This window comes from Gigantopelta aegis, chromosome 9, assembly GCF_016097555.1.
Source record: "Gigantopelta aegis isolate Gae_Host chromosome 9, Gae_host_genome, whole genome shotgun sequence".
Classification (NCBI taxonomy): domain Eukaryota; kingdom Metazoa; phylum Mollusca; class Gastropoda; order Neomphalida; family Peltospiridae; genus Gigantopelta; species Gigantopelta aegis.
This window is the reverse complement of record NC_054707.1, coordinates 5,659,122-5,680,767: the sequence shown is the minus strand read 5'-3', so window position 1 is coordinate 5,680,767 and position 21,646 is coordinate 5,659,122. Positions and strand designations below refer to the sequence as shown.

General features: G+C 38.3%; 1 protein-coding gene across 1 annotated transcript in view; it reads right to left on the bottom strand.

The window, feature by feature from the left end:
* Positions 1-17,562, bottom strand: part of LOC121381921 (solute carrier family 23 member 1-like) — a 46,275-nt gene extending 28,713 nt beyond the window's left edge. The window contains exon 1 of the mRNA XM_041511346.1: positions 17,355-17,562. The gene's annotated coding sequence lies outside the window, so the exon portion shown is untranslated. The remainder of the gene's footprint in view (positions 1-17,354) is intronic.
* Between the last annotated feature and the right edge of the window lie 4,084 nt (positions 17,563-21,646).

Sequence of the window (21,646 nt, the reverse complement as noted above, 5' to 3'; positions counted from 1 at the left end):
ATGGAATACAAAAGAATAAATGTAACTACTAGAGTAGTAATACCCGGTCTACTGTTAGGTCACACAGTGGCGACGTTACAGACATGTTATCAGTTGTCTCAAAAACAACAAAATATATTTCATTTTCATTTTTATTTTCTACAAACAACATAGTGTACAAATATGATGGATTAACCAAAACTATGTTCACATCTATACGTATCTAATGTCAAACAGCAATTCAAATGTTACAATTTATATAAGAATTGTTTCTCATTTTTTAGGAATTTATCGATGTATAAAAGTCACAAATGGTATAAAATCGCGTACAGTAAATCGTATAAATTCGGAAAGTTTGTAATTATAATATAACAGACATATCTTAGTGGTAACAGAAAACAACAACACTAAAGTCCAAAATCTTTTTTTTTTTTCTTTTGAGTAAAAACGGCTGTTCGTTGGGGTAACAGTTCCTGCACTGTAGTGCCGACAGTTGATTATTGTGGTCCGTTACGAAGGTACACGGTTCTGTCCGCTTGATTTCAGGAATCTCTTCAACGAGCTCATCAACCCATTTCGTCAAACTCTGCCATTCTTTAAACTTCAGAGTAAACCCTTTTCGTGTCGGTTTCAAATCGTCTTCGCCATCGGGGATCCACCACTGTCTTATATCCACCACGTGACAAGGACTCATCACACTCACGTAGACGTTTCCACCCAAATGAGTGAACATTTTCACAGTCTTTCCTTCTCGAATCTGAGACACCTTCTCTTCGATTGGTTCCAATTGACACAGTATTTCCGCCCATCGAACGAGCGACAGCCCGATTCCCAGTTTGGTAGGGTACAGCATTACCGTCGGCGGACCGTTTGTATTGACGAATTTGAATTTTCCATTCACCGTCCCAGACGGTACCTTTCAGGTAACGAGTGTTTCCAATGTGAAAAAAGCACTAACGATTCAACTGTTCTGTTTCACCTTCTGTGGTGGCGAGTTCTTCCGTGCCTTCAGAACTTCGGTTCTCAACATGTTCAGCCATGCTCGGTCTTGTAAGTAGAGAGCAAACAGTAAAGTGAGAAACATATGATAATTGTTCCAACGTGTATCTACCTTTCGAGTCTGCTTTCAGTTACCCAACACACTACCTCAGCCCTGCTTATATACAGAAACTGCTCTAAAAATTAAACATGACTTTTTTTTAGAGGAGGGGCTCGTCATGTCAGAGATTATTCATCACGGGGGCGTGGCTTATTGACGTCACCAATTTCATCCACTACTGCGCAGTTTGGTGGCCATCTTGGATGATGCAATAGTGTAATGGGTATATCCTATAGGGTGTATACTACCAAATCCCATAGACGACAATAGCAACATATGTGGCTAAAACTCCTACCTGCAGCGTATCAATCGACACAAACGCCACGGATATAAATACTACCACCCCTCACCCTTAAAGCAGTTCGACAAGTCCGGTAGCCCGACGCTCATGGCTAGTGGTTTTTAAGTTCGGGCTAGTGAGAAACGCAAAACCACTAGCCCGCAATCAGTATATAATAATAATCCACTTGAACTAGGTCTGCAAACTGCAGTAACATGCTCTCTCTACATCGTCATAATTACAGCATGCATTGTTTACTTTTCCCTTTCATGTTTCTGGCACAGGATATAAGTCTAATGACATGCGTGTTTTGATTGGTTGGACAAGTCACGTGGTAGTTAATCTCCCACTTCTGTTTTAGGCTAAGAACTTGGAAATCACCAATCGCGACGACAGGTTAACTCAATAAAGTAAATCCCAGTCATGCTTTGAATTTCAGTGTTTGTTTTATTTACCAATTGTTTTCTAATTTAACACTTCGCTAACATGTGGTTATCGGCAATCAGAAAAACAATTTACTTTAATGGTAACCGCACATGCAATGACTCGGCTTGGCCTATTACGTGTAGCGGTTTGGATAATGCGACATAAATAGTAGGCCTTAAATGTATAACCCAAAAATATAATTTAAAACCAGCTGTTAAAAACAAACACAATCAAAATGAGTTTCTTAAAACACAAAACATTGATTTTAATCCCAATAACAAGAAAACTAGGAGAAACATTAAAAACTAACTTCCACCAAAATTCAACCAAGCATGATTAAAAAACAGAATTTAGTTGAAAAAGAGGATGAATTCCCGGCACTGACAAGTAACCTGGTGAACCAATGTTCTGAAAATAAAGTCAACATAGAGATTTGAGAATCAGAAAACAAAATCAAACCAACACCTACACCTACAGATCAGTCAAACAGTTCTTTTTGTGTGTCAGTGCCACTTGGAAAACAAAGTAACTAAAACCAAACAAGCATTTCAAAGAGAAATCACTGAAACTGAAATTAACAAATCTTGTGTAGAGATCAACTAAAACGTCTGTCACCATTGATCTCCATAGATATATTGTCAAATCCAAAGACGTAGGATGTTCAGGTGCTGAGTTGCTCAACAAGCTCAGAATTGAAAATGCACCACTCAACATTAAAACTGTAGTGGTGTGGAGCAACCAGTGCATGAACATCCTGCTTCATCAAGTCACTAACGAGGAAACCTCTGTTTCAACGGGGACAACTTTGAACTCTTTCCATATGTGATTAAACCGGTTAAGTGCTCAATGTATCAACACTGGGGCCACACTGCCAGGAGGTGCACGTAAACCAAAACGTCTCCCACCTATTGTCGGTGTGGTAGAACATCCTAAAAGACTGAGTAACCAACAATGCAGGGATTAGATATATTGTGCTAATTGTCATGTACCACATTATACCCATGACAAGAGACGCCCTAAGTACAAGAGAGCTCTTCTCTGGTTAGCCAAGAAAAATCAGAAACCCGTTTATACTGCTAAAAACGTAACACAAACTAAAACTTTTGTTAGCAAACCAGTTGCCACTGGGAACGAAGGGCTGTACTTCAGCATAGTCAAAAACAATCACTAAATTTCAAAGCGGCTTTCGCAAAAAACATCCGACCATCGATCACCTTGTGCGACTTCAATCAGAAATTAACAGAGCTTTTTTTAAAAGGCACAAGGTAGCAGCAGTCTTTGTTGACACTGAGAAGGCCTATGACATGGTTTGGCGCCATGGTCTACTTGAAAAAAGTATACAATTTTTTTTTTAAAAATGGGCATAAAAGGTAATTTATTCAACTTCATAGATAAATTTATTTCTAACCGGACCTTTAAAGTTGATGTAAATGGATTTTTTTCACTCTAACTACTCTGGAGAATGGCATTCCACAGGGATCAGTCATTGATCCCACTCTTTGTAGCATTTTCATTACTGACTTGGCAAATGCAATGACTGATAATCCAAAATATAAAAGTGCAAAATTTAGCATCGGACTATTTGCAGATGACACTGCTTTTTGGCGATCTGGTATGGATGGTAACGTTTTAGAAAAGGCAATCCAATCAGATATTGATCAACTTGTAAAATGGTCCGAATCCTGTGGTGTCAACCTCTCAGAAACTAAAACTGTTTGTATATAATTCAAGCATAGATCCAGGGGTTCCAGCTATAGGCTTAATTTAACTTTAAATAATAAACTTTTAATACAAGTTAATAAAGTTAAATTCCTTGGTATAACCTTCGACCAGTCTCTCACTTTTAAAAACCGCATTGAGGACATTGTAGCACACTGTGGCTCTTATATTAATATTCTTAGAATTCTGTCTGGCACCAATTGGGGTGCAGACAGAAAAAAACATTTAATACTATATGTAATGCTCTTATAGTTTCTAAATTGCAATATGGTGCCCAAGCCTTCTGCTGTGCAGATCCTAATATTTTAAATTCTTTAGATATAGTTCAAAGCAAAGCTTTGAGGATAATTTAAAAAGCCTGTATAACAACCCCTACTATTAATATCCAAGCTGAACTTGGAATTCCTCCTTTGGCCCAAATTAGGAACAAACTTTGCCTCAAATACTGGATGAAATGTAAAACTTTAACACCTTCTAAACCCGTTAACGAAATTAATACTCATCCAGCTGTTAAAATAATGAATGAATGAATTAATGAATGGATGTTTAACGACACCCCAGCACGAAAAATACATCGGCTATTGGGTGTCAAACTATGGTAATGCAAATAAATAAAGTGATGATCAACATCAATATAAAAATTCAAGACAAACAAAAACAGTGTAAAGAACTGTGCAAAAACACAAATATCACAGAATTTTACGGATACTGAATTTTACTCAAAACTTCAATTTTGTGCTGTATTGGCCATTCTCAATGAGAATGTTACACCCCTGCACCACGGTGAGGTTACAGCACACACAGGGGAGCTGTTAAAATAGGTCTAGGATTTAAATCAACAGAAGGCGTGGGCGACTCCTTCGGAATTTGTATGCATAAATTATGTAAAACGCTAAAAATTAGTAATGATTACTATAAGAATTTTTCTCCATGGACACAAAATAAACCCCTGGTACCTCTTTTAATAAGAGAACAAATATTAGCTAATAATTACATTCCTTTTAAAAATATAATATTTAGAGCATCTGCTGATGAAATTTATGTTAACCATGTTCATATATATATAGATGGATCCAAAGACCCAAGCACTGGAAGAACCGCCATGGCTTTTTACGTCCATCATGATCCACCACTAAGGCAATTTATCGGCAGAGCTACACTTCCAGACCATGTATCAGTCTACTCTGCCGAGCTCATGGCGATATTCCATGGACTTCTTTGGATCAATTCTGATACCACTAATAGACGAATTGTTTTTATCTTTTCTGACAGTCTTAGCTCGCTATTGGCTATAAGTGGAGCTGACTCTGCCAGAAAGGATCTCATTCATAAAATGTATGCCCTCCATGATTTCCTAGTGGGCAAAGGCATTTCCATCACATTTGAATGGATGCCTGCCCATGTAGGAATCATTGGTAACGAGCACGCATATATCAAAGCTAAAAAATCTTTAAACGATCCTGTAGTTGACTGTAGACTTGGTTACAATTACACCGAAATCATGTCTATGGCCAACATGGAAATCCTCAAATTATGGCAAGCTAATTGGGTAATTAATAGTAACATAAAGTAGCACCTTAAATTAAAACCTAAAGTAAACTAAGCTGGCCCTATTACTAATACTATTTATTCAACAAAATTTTTAACCAGATTACGTTTAGGAGTGTTATTAGGGTTACACGATACCAAATTTAAAATTAAAGCAGTTAGCTCTCCAAATTGTCCTAAATGCAATGTTTTAGATAATGTAGACCACTAATTATTTAATTGTACTAAACATAATAATATCAGAAATACTTTGAAACAAAACATTTTAGACATGGGGCTGGCCTTTAATGTAATTAATTTATTAAATCCTGATAAAAATGTTAAAAAGAAAGTGTTTAATCTACTGTGTGAATATCTGCTGGATTCCGAACTAGAAATCTAAAGTGAAGTGGCAACATAGTTATTTTGTGTGGATGATGTATGGATGATGCTGACCTTATCCTTGGAACCGATACACCGGGCCCAACCTCTGGCAGGGCTGTCCCGGAGGTTAGACGGGACTTTTTTAAGCCGGCGTCAGGCTCTACTAATTTATACTTAATTTCTTTTTCAGATAACTCATTCTAATATCTTTTTATGTTCTATTTACCTTTTTTGTATATATAGGTTCACATTGGAATACTGGTATACCCTTTTACCTCTTAGCATGATTGCTTTGCTTATTTGTATTGTCCATATGTAAGTAATGGACAATCAGATTAATAAACCTTATGAGTAACGGCTTTGCTTTATTTGCTTTATTTGCGTTTGCTTACTGCTTTGTATTTTTAATGTTTGTACATTATTTTAATATAGTAACACAGCTACCTACGAACGACCATATGACCTTCTGGCAGAGGTCAAATGGAGTTGCAAGTTTATTGCTTTTGCTACCTTTTTATTTTTAATTAGCCTATTGGTGAGTGTAGGCAGGTATGATGACTGTGTTGATGATGTTTAATGTTCTTTGTAATCCTTTTGGTTATTATTTACTTATTATCATATAACTAGCTGATATTTCCACTCGGATGAATGTCTTCCTGGCAGAAGTCTTCACCAACAGGTCATCATTTCGTTTAATTTATAATATGTTATATGTGTTCACTTTAACTGTGCATGCTTTTTATTACAGACATTTTTAATTTTATAATGTTTTAATATAAATTTATTATGCATTACCTTTTAACTAATATTGTAACATGTTTTTATTTTAACAATTAAAGCGATCATAGGGTTAGATCGCTCCATCGTCTTCTTGAGGTATTTTATAGTTCATTCGTGCAGACAGGGCATTTGTACATTAATGGCTTGTCTGGGTCATCTGTATAAGTGACACATTGTACAAGTGTATATGCGGCGGATGCTGAGGACTTCTTTGGGGACCACCTAACAAAAACATCATCTAGATTATGCGTTTTTCGGTTCTTGCTTTTCATATTTTAAAATCTGCTTTTTATTTTTATATTTTTAATCATAGGCAAGAACTGATCGCTCCACCACACGGGCCCGGCGGCTGGAATTACCAAATATACTCAAGAGGTCATCACCTTGTGACCTCCACACCTTATGGCTCACTCAATACTTGGTGATTTACCTTAATCACAAGCCGATATAATTCAAAATCACACTTAGGTGTGCTACAAAGAGCCTTTACAAGGCTCCCTATAACATCCATCTATCCACTATATACTGGAATGGCTGTCTGTGGCCTGGAGAGGGAGGGAGAGGTACGCTAGAAATAGGGCGGTAGGGTGTCGGCGATTGGGTTAGGACTAGGAGTGTCTAGCCTCCCTCACCAACCTGCCGCACGCCATGGATGTCCAGCCCGGTGAGGTGGTGGAAACTCATCCGGAGGTTGGATCGCTGGAGACTGGATTGGTCGCGAAGCCCACCCCACTCCAGGGCCAAGTAAGGTTAAGAATAAGTGTTAAGTATATTATCAAATTTATAAGGCCCAGTTAAAAATGGTGTCTACTAATAACATATTTATTTCAATAGCACCTAACAGTTTTCCTTTTGGCAGACACATCTAAATTAATAAAGTCCCCCACCCTTTTTGTTTTAAAGTCAAAATGATCCCACCCTTAACCTTCTCCCTCTGGTCGATTCGCTGGCCATGCCAGGGATAAGACCGGTGGTGGGGGGGGGGGGGGGGGGGGGGCATGTCTGAACCTTATTGGACAGAGGCATGTAAATCATGTTTTGAACTTGAACGTATAACCCACTACCAAATACACTGAACTATCTATTACCGTGTGTCACACTGTCGTATCGTCATTTAAAATTAATTTAATTATTTTGATAGTGAGTTTAGATACCATCCATGAGTTTGCTCAATTATTTTCCCCCGGGGGGAGGGCAAAAGCGAAAACGGATTCTTTTGGCTTGATTTGGGGCACTGTAGTTAGATCCATCAATTATAGTTACAGTATTCAAGAAATGTCACATGTACAAAAACTAGGCATCATAACCTGCATACCAAACGCAAACAAACCTAAGCAATTTAAAAAAAATTGGAGGCCACTCACCCTTTTAAATTGTACTTATAAAATAGCATCTGGTTGCATTGCAAATAGGATAAAAACCGTACTGGACAAAATTATTGAAAAAGATCAAACAGGATTTATAAAGGAGAGATACATAAGAGAAAATATAAGGTTGATATATGACATTATGCAATACACAGAAACATATAAAATACCAGGTCAGCTATTATTAGTAGATTTTGAAAAGGCGTTTGACTCCTTATCCTGGAAATTTATTCAAAAAGCTCTAGACATTTTTAATTTTAAGTGTTCAATAAAAACTTGGATACAAACACTGTGTAAAAATTCTGTTTCAGCTGTAATCCAAAATGGACATCTATCAGAAAGTTTTAAGTTATACAGAGGCTGCAGACAAGGCGATCCGTTATCGCCCTACATTTTTATAATATGTGCAGAAATACTGGCCATTTTAATACGCAATAGCAAGAATATTAAGGGAATTTATATTGATGGAGAAGAATATCTTATTTCGCAGTATGCAGATGATACTACTTTTATTTTGGATGGATCTCCCGAGTCACTGTACGGCACACTTACTACTCTAGACTGCTTTGCAAAAATGTCAGGTTTGAAGCTAAATTATTCTAAATCAAAGACAATATGGATTGGCAGAAAAATATTCTCAAATGAAGTCTTTTATCATACTAGATGAAAATTAGAATGGGGTTCAACTAAGTTTACTTTATTGGGAATTCGCTTCTCTTTAAATCTAAAAGATATAGTTAAGGAAAAATTTTAACCAAAAGTATTAGAAATGGAAAGTACAATGAAAATCTGGAGTGCACGAAAATTGACGCTATTAGGCAGACTCACTGTTTTAAAAACATTAATAATACCCCAAATAATAAATTTACTAATCTCATTACCAACTCCTTCTGAACAATGAGTCCAAAAGTTAAAAAAAACAGATTTTATAGTTTTATATGGGAAAATAAACCAGAAAAAATAAAACGTGAAACTATAATTCAAGATTATCAAAACGGAGGATTAAGAATGATTAATATTTCAATTTATATAACAGCCTTAAAATCAACATGGATAAGAAGACTACTTACAAATGATTCAAAATGGATACATCTTTTTTCATCTATTACAAAGGTATCAATACATGATTTAATTATATATGGGGATCAATTTGTTAGAAAGAAAATGCAAAATACAAGTAATCCTTTTTGGAAAGATGTTCTTGAAAGCTGGAGAAAAATTCAATGTGAAGAAATCATTGAAAGTATAGACGACATAGTTGGTGTCAATATTTGGCACAACAGTAAAATATTAAAAGATAAAAAACCCTATTTTCTACAAAAAGTATGCCGAAAAGGGAATTATTTTTATAAATGATTTAATTGGTGTACATGGTGGCTTTCTAACTGTTGACGAATTTATGGTGAAGTATAATATAATAACGATTTGTTTTAGATTATACGTCTTTAATTAAAGCAGTAAAATGTTTCATTGAAAAATATGGAAAATTAAATTGTCAAACTCTGAATTTTTCCCCTAATTATAAACCAGTTTATCCACAAAAGTTAAAGCAGATTTTAAAAGAGAAACAAGTTTGCAAGGAACAATATAAACTGCTTTGCAAAACATCACAAATACCAAAATCACAATTAAAATATCAGGAAAAAGGTTTTAACTACTCATTAAGGGAATGGAAAATATATTATAGCATACCCTTTAAATGTACTAGAGATACAACTTTGCGGTGGTTTCAGTACAGAATATTGCATCGAATACTCGCAACTAACCGTTTTTTTTATATACTATTCACTATATAGATACCAATAAATGTACTTTCTGTAATCTGCTGCCAGAGACAATGGAACACTTATTCTATGATTGTCATTTTGTTAAAAAAAACTATGGAAATCTATTGCAAATTGGATAACAAATACTATGGGTGAACATATTACTTTTGATAAACATATAGTTATCTTAGGTTTGCCTAATGAACAAAACAGCAGTGTAGTAAATTGGATGATTATTAATATATAATATTATATTTATTCTATAAAAATGCAAAAACAAAAATTGAACTTACGATTATTACAACGGACAATTAAAAACAAATTAGAAATTCAAAGGTGTATTCTGCTTAAAAAATGTGAATACGAATATTTTGAAACATATTGGAAGAAATGGTATAATTTATTTATTGACAATTTTACATGAAAGTTTTCAACTGTAGTTTAACATACTGGCTTAGAGACAAACATTAAAAGATAAAATTTGCAACCAGTTATTCTTTTCTTTCACTTGTGATATTTCGTTTTTCCCCTTTCTTCTTTCTCTTCTTTCTCTTCTTTCTTGCTCCCAGAAATAATTAACACTAATTACCGACATGTATGAAACTGATGTACATGGATATTTGTGTGTGTGTGTGTGTGTGTGTGTGTGTGTGGGTGTGTGTGTGGGTGGGTGGGTGGGTGGGGGGTGGGGGTGGGTGGGTGAGTAGGTGAGTGGATGAGAGAGGGGTTTTTTGAATGCAGTATATGTTTTAAACATGAACATTGTGTACATGTAAATAGTCTGTATATACAGTGTGTATATATATATATATATATATATATATATATATATATATATGAAATATAATTAAAATATGTGTACGTCAGTGAGCTCAGGGCACCTCAACCCTGACACTGCCAAATATTTCTGGGGACAATAAAAAATGTTTTTAAAAAGAAGCGAAAACGGGACAATGACGATGGATCACACTTGACAAAAGACCAAACGTACGACACGACAAAAAACTGAAAGTTACAACATGATTTAAGTGTTTGTTTTATTTTACTGTTATATTCGTAAATGTGTAATGTTACAAAACTCAGGAATTTGGGCCAGTGCTTTATCTTGGTGGGCTAGTGGTTTTCACAAACCCACTAGCCCTGTGGCTAGTGACTTTTCAAAATATTTCTCATACTTTAAATTAATCAGAAAAAATTGGGGGTCAAGCTGCTCATTTCTGAGATAACGAGTAGCGTCTATGACTACCCTAGTTCCGAACAAAATTCGAGTACTTTTTTTACAGGTACCCCATACATGTTTCAAGCACAAGGCTCCTTGACACAGTGGCACTAGATAAATTAAAATTGCATAATTTTTTGGCCCAGATGAAACGTTTTTTTTTTTTTTTACAACCAACACACTCACATTTATCACCAATCACAGGACTTGTGTTCACTTCTCTATCAAAAGTTGGGTGCACCTCGAACTTTGACCCAGTCGGATGTTATTTGGTTTAGTACTACTATAGGCCGGATATTACTACTTACTGGCAAGTATGTTTCTTTTGTTACACATGTATAATGGCATTTTCCTGCAGTATGAAGTACAGCAGAAAACAATGTGTTTCTTGTGTTCGTACTCCTTTAAAAGTGGTCATAAATATTCATTAGCAAAATTAGGCTACATGTGCGAAATGTGTATGTAAGGAAGGCAGGAAGGAAATGGTTTATTGAACAACGCACTCAACACTTTTTATTTACTGTTATATGGCATCGGACATATGGTTAAGGACCACACAGATATTGAGGGAGGAAACCCGCTGTCGCCACTTCATTGGCTATTTTTTTTTGATTAGCAGCAAGGGATCTTTTATATGCACCATCCCATAGACAGGATGCCAATTGCCACGGTCTTTGGTGCACCAGTCGTGGTGCACTGGCTGGAGCGAGAAATGGCCCAATGGGCCCACTGACGGGCATCGATCCCAACCCGACCGCGCATCAACGAGCGCTTTGCCCCTGGGCTACGTCTTGCCTCCGTATATATATTGCGAGGTTGAGTGTGTTTAATCATATTTAGAATATAACGAACTTGGATACAGCTGGCAGTTATCCAGGCAGATATTATTTATGTGGCAATCTTACACGCACAGAGAAGATCTTCGTATGCGTCGAAACATTACACCGAATAGACAAGAAAACAGTTTGTTTTGTTTAACGGCACCACTAAAGCACATTGAATATTAATTATCAGTTATTGGATGTCAAACAATTGGTAATTATGTTTCTCATAGAGATGACACCCGCTACGTTTTTCCCATTAGTAGCAAGTACTACTCAAAAGAATTTAAGGGTCAGACGATATTTTCGACATTATTTTCTGAATGTCAATTATATTAGCTAGACCATAATGTCACGCATGGTATTGTTCCATTTTGACGAAAGTGGGTCTAAGCAACCCATAAATGAATTAAAATCCACTGTCATTGACACTGTCGACTAGTTCTAATGGCGAAAACATGCTTACATTTGTACGTAAATTAGGACGAAAGCGAAAGGTCTGCTAAGTGCCCATAACTTGCTTTTTGCACAAAGCGCTTCATTTGCACGCTTTGCACGTGTATTCCATGTTCCCAATGCTGAATTTCCGTATAATTGGAGCTTGCGTTCGTGTACGGTGCACACTCCAAATTCGACAATGGTACGACTTCAACTGACTATCGAAGATCGAGGAAGGGCTATTGCTTGGCTTCAGGATGGCAATACGCAAAGAAATGTTGCTCTGAGACTTGGTGTCAGTCAGAGTGTCGTTGGCCGACTGTGGCAACGGTACCAAGCAACGAATTCTGTTCGAAATCGTCCACGTTCGGGAAGACCCCGAAGCACTACAAATAGAGAGGACCGCTACATCACCAATATGGCTCTACGTCAACGCACAACCACTGCACGCCGATTACGTGACAATCTGCGGACTGCGACTGGAACTCGAGTGTCTGATCAAACCATACGCAATTGTCTGAGAGCCAATAATCTACGCTGCCGTCGCCAGGCTGTTCGACCACCACTCCTACCACGTCACAGAACGGCCAGACGTCACTGGTGCACGCTTCATCTGCGGTGGCAACGTGTTCAGTGGGGTCGAGTGATGTTCACTGATGAGTCCAGGTTTAGTCTCCAGTTCAACGACGGTCGGGTTCGTGTCTACAGACGTCCTGGGGAGAGCTTCGCTGACGTTAACGTTAGACAACGTCACCGGTTCGGTGGTGGCAGCGTCATGGTGTGGGGCGGCATCTCTATCCACCATAGGACCCCCCTCTATGTGGTGTATGGCAATCTGAATGGAATCCGCTATCTGAATGAGATTATCCGGCCGTTGGTTCTCCCAGGCCTTCAGCAGATTGGCGGCGGGGCAGTTCTGCAGGATGACAATGCCAGACCCCACCGCGCCAGGGTGGTAACGGACTTTCTCAGACAACAAGGTATCGCCAGGATGGATTGGCCAGCATATTTGCCTGACTTGGCCCCAATAGAGTACGCCTGGGACGAATTAGGCAGGAGAGTTCGGGATAGCCATGCCCCTCCGGCCAACCTTCATGATCTGGGTCAACTTCTTATGGCAGAGTGGCAGGCCATTCCCCAAGAGTTCTTCAGACGTCTGATCAATAGCACGAGGCAACGATGTGTCGAGTGTATTCGCGCCAGGGTGGATTCACACACTATTAAACGAATGTTCTAATGTGTAAAATCCATGTTTGACAACCTTCAACTTTGACAGCATGTCATGTGACTTTCTTGTATACAGTGACGTTTATTTGTGTTTTTTTGTAAATATGGAACAATAAATAAAAATTTTGGAATAGTTTACATCATCAATCTAATACACTCTGAAACTTATTTGGTTATACATTTTTTACCCTTAAATTCTTTTGAGTAGTATATATTTACATGCAGCATCCCACAGGCATAATAGCACATACCACGGCCTTTGATATACCAGTCATGGTGCACTGGTTGGAACGAGACATACCCAATGACTGGGGTCGATCCTGGACCGACCGCGCATCAGGCGAGCGCTTTACCATGGAATAATGAATGAATGAATGAATGAATGTTTAACGACACCCCAGCACGAAAAATACATCGGCTATTGGGTGTCAAACTATGGTAATGCAAATAAATAAAGTGATGATCAACATCAATATAAAAATTCAAGGTTTAAACAAAAACAGTGTAAAGAACTGTGCCAAAAATACAAATACAAATATCACAGAATTTTACGGACACCGAATTTTACTCTAAACTTCAATTTGTGCTGTATTGGCCATTCTCAAAGAGAATGTTACACCCCTGCACCACGGTGAGGTTACAGCACGCGCAGGAGTACCATGGAATACGTCGTATCTGTGATAAATGCAATTTAAAAAACAATTAATTGGGCTTCTTCATTTGATTTTATACATACATACATACATATATATATATATATATATATATATATATATATATATATATATATATATATATATATATATATATATATATATATATTATATATATATGTGTGTGTGTGTGTGTGTGTGTGTGTGTGTGTGTAATAGTTAAGAGGACGAGTAACAATACTTTATCGGCGTATAAAGGTAGTGTCGCACGAGACAAAGGCGAGGCGTTAGCCGAGCGTTTTCTCGTGCGACACTACCTTTATACGCCGATAAAGTATTGTTACTCGTCCTCTACCTGTCTTAGAGCAGAGCCAAAATCTCGTGCAGCAATACCGCTTATAAATTGAATGTCTGAAGTACTTTATCGGGATATAAATGTACTTCACGTGACCAAATATGAAGCTCCCATTGGACTAGAAATTCAGCTGTGCTCTAAATATATATACAATAGCAGAAACACACAAAATGGTGTGAAATGCGTTCACTACATGCTCAATCATGCTGCATGCAATGCACGTGAAATGCCAGTATGTGGACATATAAAAATCACGTAACGGTGTCATATTCCTCGTCACATTAAGAATGCCACGACTCCGAGAAGAACAAAGGGAGCGAGCGTTGGGCATGGTTCAAGGGGGGACTTCGCAAAGCCAAGTTGCTAGGACCTTCAGAGTCATCCATCAACTATTGGACAACTTGTTGAACGTCATCAACAGCCCGGGAGTGTCCGTGATCGACCTCGACCCGTTACGACCATGTCGTGTACGTTACCGCCAGCCACCACCGCGTAACGTTGCTGAGCTTGCACAGGCGTTGCAGGAGTGGAGGAACATTCCTGTGGCTTAAATGAGATGTTTGTGCCAATCCTTTCCCCGTCGTCTTCACCAGCAGTTATCCAGATACAAATGAATGAATGAATGAATGAATGAATGTTTAACGACACCCCAGCACGAAAAATACATCGGCTATTGGGTGTCAAACTATGGTAATGCACATAAATAAAGTGATGATCAACATCAATATAAAAATTCAAGGTTTAAACAAAAACAGTGTAAAGAACTGTGCCAAAAATACAAATACAAATATCACAGAATTTTACGGACACCGAATTTTACGCTAAACTTCAATTTGTGCTGTATTGGCCATTCTCAAAGAGAATGTTACACCCCTGCACCACGGTGAGGTTACAGCACGCGCAGGGGACCAGATACTGACCTTGATATGTGTGTGTGTGTGTGTGTGTGGGGGGGGGGGTTGAACTTTTCGATTACGAATGCAACTCGATTACTGATGATAACTGGCCATGTTTCCATGTGAATGTATCTCATGAATACCAGTCATTAATGTCATATTACATTATCCATCAATTCATTAATAGTTTGTCGTTATTTGTAATGAAAAGTTGTGTGTGCTTTTTTTGGGTGGTTTTTTTGCTGGTACAATTCGAATATCTGTGGGCGAAAAGTCAGTTTTGACTACTACAAACACTAGAACAACCAGAAAGAAACATACAAACACTAATTTTGTGAAGCAGAAATATATGTAATATGTAATTTAACATTTTAGCGTTTGTTTAATTGGTGTACTCATCCATGATGCTTAAACTTGAATTTGGGGGATACTCTGAGTGGCGCCCCCTCGGATTGCTACAGAAGATGGCACTTGAGAATGGCCGTTTGGGGGTCCCACATCTCACACTTACACTCACTTCCAGGCCTTAGAGCTTTTGTTCTCGCAATACTAATTAGGCCCCTCTGGGCTCGCGGATTATTCCATCAATCAACCATTTGACTCGTGCTTACATCCACTGAAGGTTCAAGCACGACTGTCTTGGACACATTCTCCAAGATTCCCCGGAGGATATGTCCAAAACAGGTCCCGGTTTATTAGTAAGTAGTGAAGGTTTTGTTTTAAAAAGTTTGTTATTGTTTAACGACACCACTAGAGCACATTGATTTATTAATCATCGGCTATTGGATGTCAAACATATGGTCATTTTGACACAGTCGTAGAGAGGAAACTCGCTACATTATTCCATTAGTAGCAAGAGATCTTTTATATGCACCATCCTACAGACAGAACAACACATATCACAGCCTTTCATATGCCAGTCGTGGTGAACTGGCTGGAACGCGAAATAGCCAAATAGGCCCACCGACGGGGATCGATCCTAGACCGACCGTGCATCAGGCTCCAGTAGTGAAGGTGTATAGGTATATTAATTATTGTTCTTCCGGTGCTAAATTATTTCAGGGGTCGCGGAACGAGGAATGGGGTGGGTGCGCTGGACAGTGCGAACTCCCGACTTTTCCCCTGATACTGTGCAAAAAAAAGAGAAAAAAAAGTTGTATATGCCATATTTTAACCTGGTATTCAAAATGTCCTCTAAGGAACCCCATCCCCCGACAGGTTCTGGTCCTCAAATAGAAAACAATAGTTTTGTTTAACGACACCTCTAAGGCACATTGATTAATTAATGATCGGCTATTGAAAGTCAAACATTTGGTAATTTTGACATATAGTTTAACAAAGGAAACCCACAACACACTTTTTCATGAGAAGCAAGCGACCTTATATATATGCTCCATCCCATAAACAGGACAGAACATACCACGGCCTTTGATATACCATGCGTAGAACATTGGCTGGAACGATAAATAGCACAATGGGCCCACCGACGGGGAGGTCCTCAAATAAACACATTTTCACCCCCTCCCTATGCCATATTAGTGACAGTGATCTCTCTCGCAATTTCAAATGCAATCCGCGGACCCCGTGAACTGTGATTTCTCGTAAACATTATAGCCGCGTGTTTAGGAATTTTAGAGCGGGGGAAAAGAATGTTCTAGACTGCTCCGAGGGTCGAGTCATGCTCCATCTAAAAACATTAAAAATAAATTGCGTGTGGGGGTGTGGGGGTGTGGTGGATGCGGGGGAGGGTTCAACCCCAAAACCTTCCCCCTGCAAACTGCAAACTGCAAACGCGCCTGCACTACGAGTAATTCTCAGCAGGATACCGGCGGGGATGTATATATGCATTGCCATGCTCATCAGCTTAACGAAATAGGATACCCATGATACCAGCGCAGCTAAATTGTCTCCGACATATTTCCCACACATAGCGGGATATGTGTTGTTCATTCCTTTATACTTATTTTCGCGCTTGTAACCAATTATGGTTCAAGCACGCTGTCGTGGACACACACCTCAGCTGTCTGTCCATGACAAAGGGTTAGCGGTCAGTGGTTAGTGATAGAGACATTGGTACAGCGGCCTTAATTCACCTACGCAGTGAGTCGTTTAACTCGCTCTGGGTGGGAGCCAACACCAGGAGAGAGAGAGAGAGAGAGAGAGAGAGAGAGAGAGAGAGAGAGAGAGAGAGAGAGAGAGAGAGAGAGGGAGAGGTGTAGTCACCTTACACCTATCCTCTAACTTGGGAGGCGATCCCAATACCTCCCGGCCTTAAGACCAATGGCTAAACCACTACACCACTGAGACTGGTTAAATATTATTGAAGTGCTTAATTTAACCTCCAGTATATTAAGTACTTGTCACACAGGTATTTAACTGCGCAGCTAACTTGGCAAAGTATTATTTAAAGTTACTCACAGTACAAGTGTCGGCTGTAAAACAATCTTTACCACAAGTGATGTTGTCGGGTCGTGGATCGAGGCTGACCTGAATGTAGCCGTGCCTGTCTTCGGTACCACCAACTCATGTCAATGCACTGAAGGTAAGAGGGTCAGTAACGCGAAAACATTTCCACTTTACCAGATGAAGACTGACATGAGAGGCCCCGAGAGGGTTGAACAAGCACAGATACGAGTTTCCGTAAGTTAGATTCCATTTAATATGTAGGATGAAGTGAGTGTCTCTCTGTCTGTCTGTCTGTCTCTCTCTCTCTCTCTCTCTCTCTCTCTCTCTCTCTCTCTCTCTCTCTCTCTCTCTCTCTGTGTGTGTGTGTGTGTCTCTCTGTATGTCTCACTTTCTCGATCCCTCTTCCTGTCTTACCTATCTGTCTCTGGTTTTGTTTGTCTTTCTATATCTCTAACTACTTCTCTTTCACGTTCTTCTCGGTTTTTTTGTTTTTTGTTTTTTTTTGGGGTGGGGGGGGGGGGGGCGCGCAAGGTGTTCGTACGCACCTAACAAACCCCTCACCTACTGGCGACGGGATTCTTAGTCTGGTTTTAATACGATACTACAACACATCCTAAAGTATTAATTTAAGCACATCAGGTCAACAGGTGCCAGCAACGGTGTGCGTGTCTGTGCGTGCGTACCTGCGTGCGTGCGTACCTGCGTGCGTGTTTGCTCTTCAGAAATAGTTGGGGCAGTGACAAGGGTATTTCACTCAGTAGTGATAAAAGAAAATTAAATACGGTTATTACCCAGATGAAACACAATGTTACACATTAATTTAAATGTAGTTCAATGGTAGAGAATTTGTCAGAACTGTGATTTAAATGAAGATCAGTGGCAGAACATTCGTCTGAACTATGGTTTAATTGTAGCTCAGTGGTAGAACATTCGTCTGAACTATGATTTAATTGTAGCTCTGTGGTAGAACATTTGTCTCAACTATGATTTAATTGTAGCTCAGTGGTAGAACATTCGTCTGAACTATGATTTAAATGAAGATCAATGGTAGAACATTCGTCTGAACTATGATTTAATTGTAGCTCAGTGGTAGAACATTCGTCTGAACTATGATTTAATTGTAGCTCAGTGGTAGAACATTAGTCTGAACTGTGATTTAAATGAAGATTAGTGGTAGAACTTTCGTCTGAACTGTGATTTAAATGAAGATCAGTGGTAGAACATTCGTCTGAACTGTGATTTAAATGAAGATCAGTGGTAGAACATTCGTCTGAACTGTGAGTGGTAGAACATTCGTCTGAACTATTGATTAAATGTAGCTGAGTGGTAGAGCATTTGTCAGAACTGTGACTTGAATGTAGCTCAGTGGTACATCATTTGTCCGAGTTGTGATGTAAATGTAGATCAGTGGTATAATATCTGTCTGAACATGTAGCAGCTCAATCAGCAATGGTACAACATTTGTCACAGTTTTGATATAATTGTAGCCCAGCGGCAGATCACTTGTCCAAGTTGTGATACAAAAAATAATGTAGTTCGTCTAAGCTGTGATGCAAATATATGTCAGTGGTGAATACATGAAGGCATGTCTGTTTAAGAACACCCGAGCACAAAACTTGAACATTCATCCAACAGTCCCTCCTTGTTTTTGGTTGTTGGTGGGTGTTATTTTGGGGTGGTTTTTTTGTTTGTTTGTTTGTTTGGGGCTATTATTTTTTGTTTTACCGATTTTGGCTCCACAATGACAATTCCACTGATGAGTACAAACCATAGCCAATTTTGTGAAGAAATGAATTTTGGATTTCTTCACACTGTTTTTGATTCCATGGACGGACACCTCGTCAGAAGACAAGAAGTTCAAAACCTCGGTGTGAATTTGTTGAAAGTTTGTTTTACCCATAATTGAATTATGAAAGGTCATTAACCATGCCACCAACCCACTACAAGGCCCAACAAGGGGACATGATGCTGCGGATAACCAGCAGACAGCCATGCCAGTGATACTTGGTTGATATATATGAACATTTGTATTAAGAAAACAAAATCAATTGACCCCAGCCACTGCCCCATGCACATGAAATACATATGGTATATAAAACAATGTATGCTCTTGACTAATGTAAATACAACAAAGGTTGTTAGCTCCCGAGCTTGGCGTGAGCAGCCGATTTTATTAGGTCAAGCTTTCCTACCCACACGTCATTTTGAACCCGAGGTCAAACTGATGTATTTATTGTCAGAAATCATACCTGCATGTATGCCACAACTCAACCACCAGGACCCCATCATCTATCTTGACGGGTCACACATCAAGGCAAACATGGTATAAGTTGTAGTGTATTAGCCATTGTCAAGGAGAGTGTTTCACCCCTGCACCAGGTTACGTTACCGTACACGTATGGGCTCACGGCTAACAAGGTGCCCATAAAGGGAAGGTGTACTGTATTAGCCATTCTCAAGGAGAGTGTTTCACCCCTGCACCAGGTTAAGTTACAGTACACGCAGTGAAACTCAGTGGTGAAGCTATCAACTACGACTGGTCAAATGAATGCCAGGTATATGTTTTGTAGAAAATAGAACATAAATATGTTAGCAGTGGATTTAAACACTAACACCGAAGACCCAAGACTCAGAATAACCATATTTTGGATACTTAATATTAACATAACCACTGAAGTGTCGTTACATCTAGAACCATTTCCTTACCTCCATAAAAAGGGTTTGCATGTTCATGTTGATTTGAAACAAATTATGGCAATGAATTGTAACTTTACGTTTTATTTTAGCGTTATCGTGGTCACATTAGCAGCAAGGAATGGCATCGTGCACCTTTCCACAGACAGGACAGCACATACCACGGTATTTGATATACCAGTCGTGGGTCAGCGATATATTGTTTCATATGCAAACGCCACGTGATATTTAATTGCTATTTACATTAAACAATGTTGGAAATAGCCCCCATTTCTTTGAAACACACACGAAAGACTGGTTATCATCGCTACATACGCGATACTTGGTTTTGTATGTACTGGATTTTATGGCGGACAGTACATTCGTTATTTAAACCCTTGTTTACCTAAAGATAGCCTCTCCGGCTACGTGGTGAACATATGTTCCCAATGTCACGGTAAGTTATGTGGCCAGTTAATATAACAGATGATTTTGTTTAGACTAAAAGAAAAGAGTAATTGTTTAAACTTATAGCAGGTCTCCGTGATCTAGAAATCCTTCATAATTTTGTATCTACTACTGGGACAATATTACCAGTTATGAGCAATTGAATAGCTAAATAAATGTAAAGAAAACTCGGGATGATTCGTAAACTACCAAAAACATAATTGTTAATTTATTTACCGAATATTTCATCCAGGAACTAAATAAATGTACGTACACTTCGTCCACGCAATAAATACATAAGATATATATTTCTGTTTGTATGTACAAGTTGTATTTGGAGAGTGAGGTAGAGGTCAGAAAATATAATCCGAGTACCAGATTTTTAGTTAGACTGATACCTGAAGTGTTCCAAATCAGTTAATGGTCATTCCTAAGTGCTATTTTGGCAGCCATCTTTAAAAATGGCTGCACCTTTTGGCCAAAATCCAACAAATTAGCAAAATTGTCATAACTCACTAGCAAAATCACCTATGGACATGCACTTTGGCTTATTGTGTTCGGCTTACAATTCTGCATTAGATGATACATAGTGTTCAATATTTATTTTATAATGTTTTTTACCAAAATCAAGAAAATGTATGGGAAAAAAGGGCATTTCCCTCATATTTTTCATGATGCATCTTCAAACGTTTTTCACTATTTTAAATAAAAGCATCTTCAAGCCAATTTTCTTTTTAGGTCATTTGGATTATTATATGAGGCATCCATAAAAACAACAACAATAAAAACAAACCGTTTACATCAAGGTTTGGACATTGTGTAACCATGTAGACATATAATATTTACATGCTTCTGGTTGTGACCATTATTATAGTGTTGCTCTCTCATTTGTTGCCAGATTTCTACCAGAAACCTGGTACACGTATTCTTACTTCCTGTACTTGCCAATAGTCTCTTCCAGTTTTTTAAACTTACATTTTGGGGCATATATATATATATATATATATATATATATATATATATATATATATATATATATATATATATATATATATATAGATAGATAGATAGATAGATAGATATGTTATGGGAAAAAAAACATAGATAGTGGCTTCCATTATGGTTGTGTTTATGAAATTCAACTTTGTTCGCAATATTTAGCACGATATGCGTAGGATAGTTGA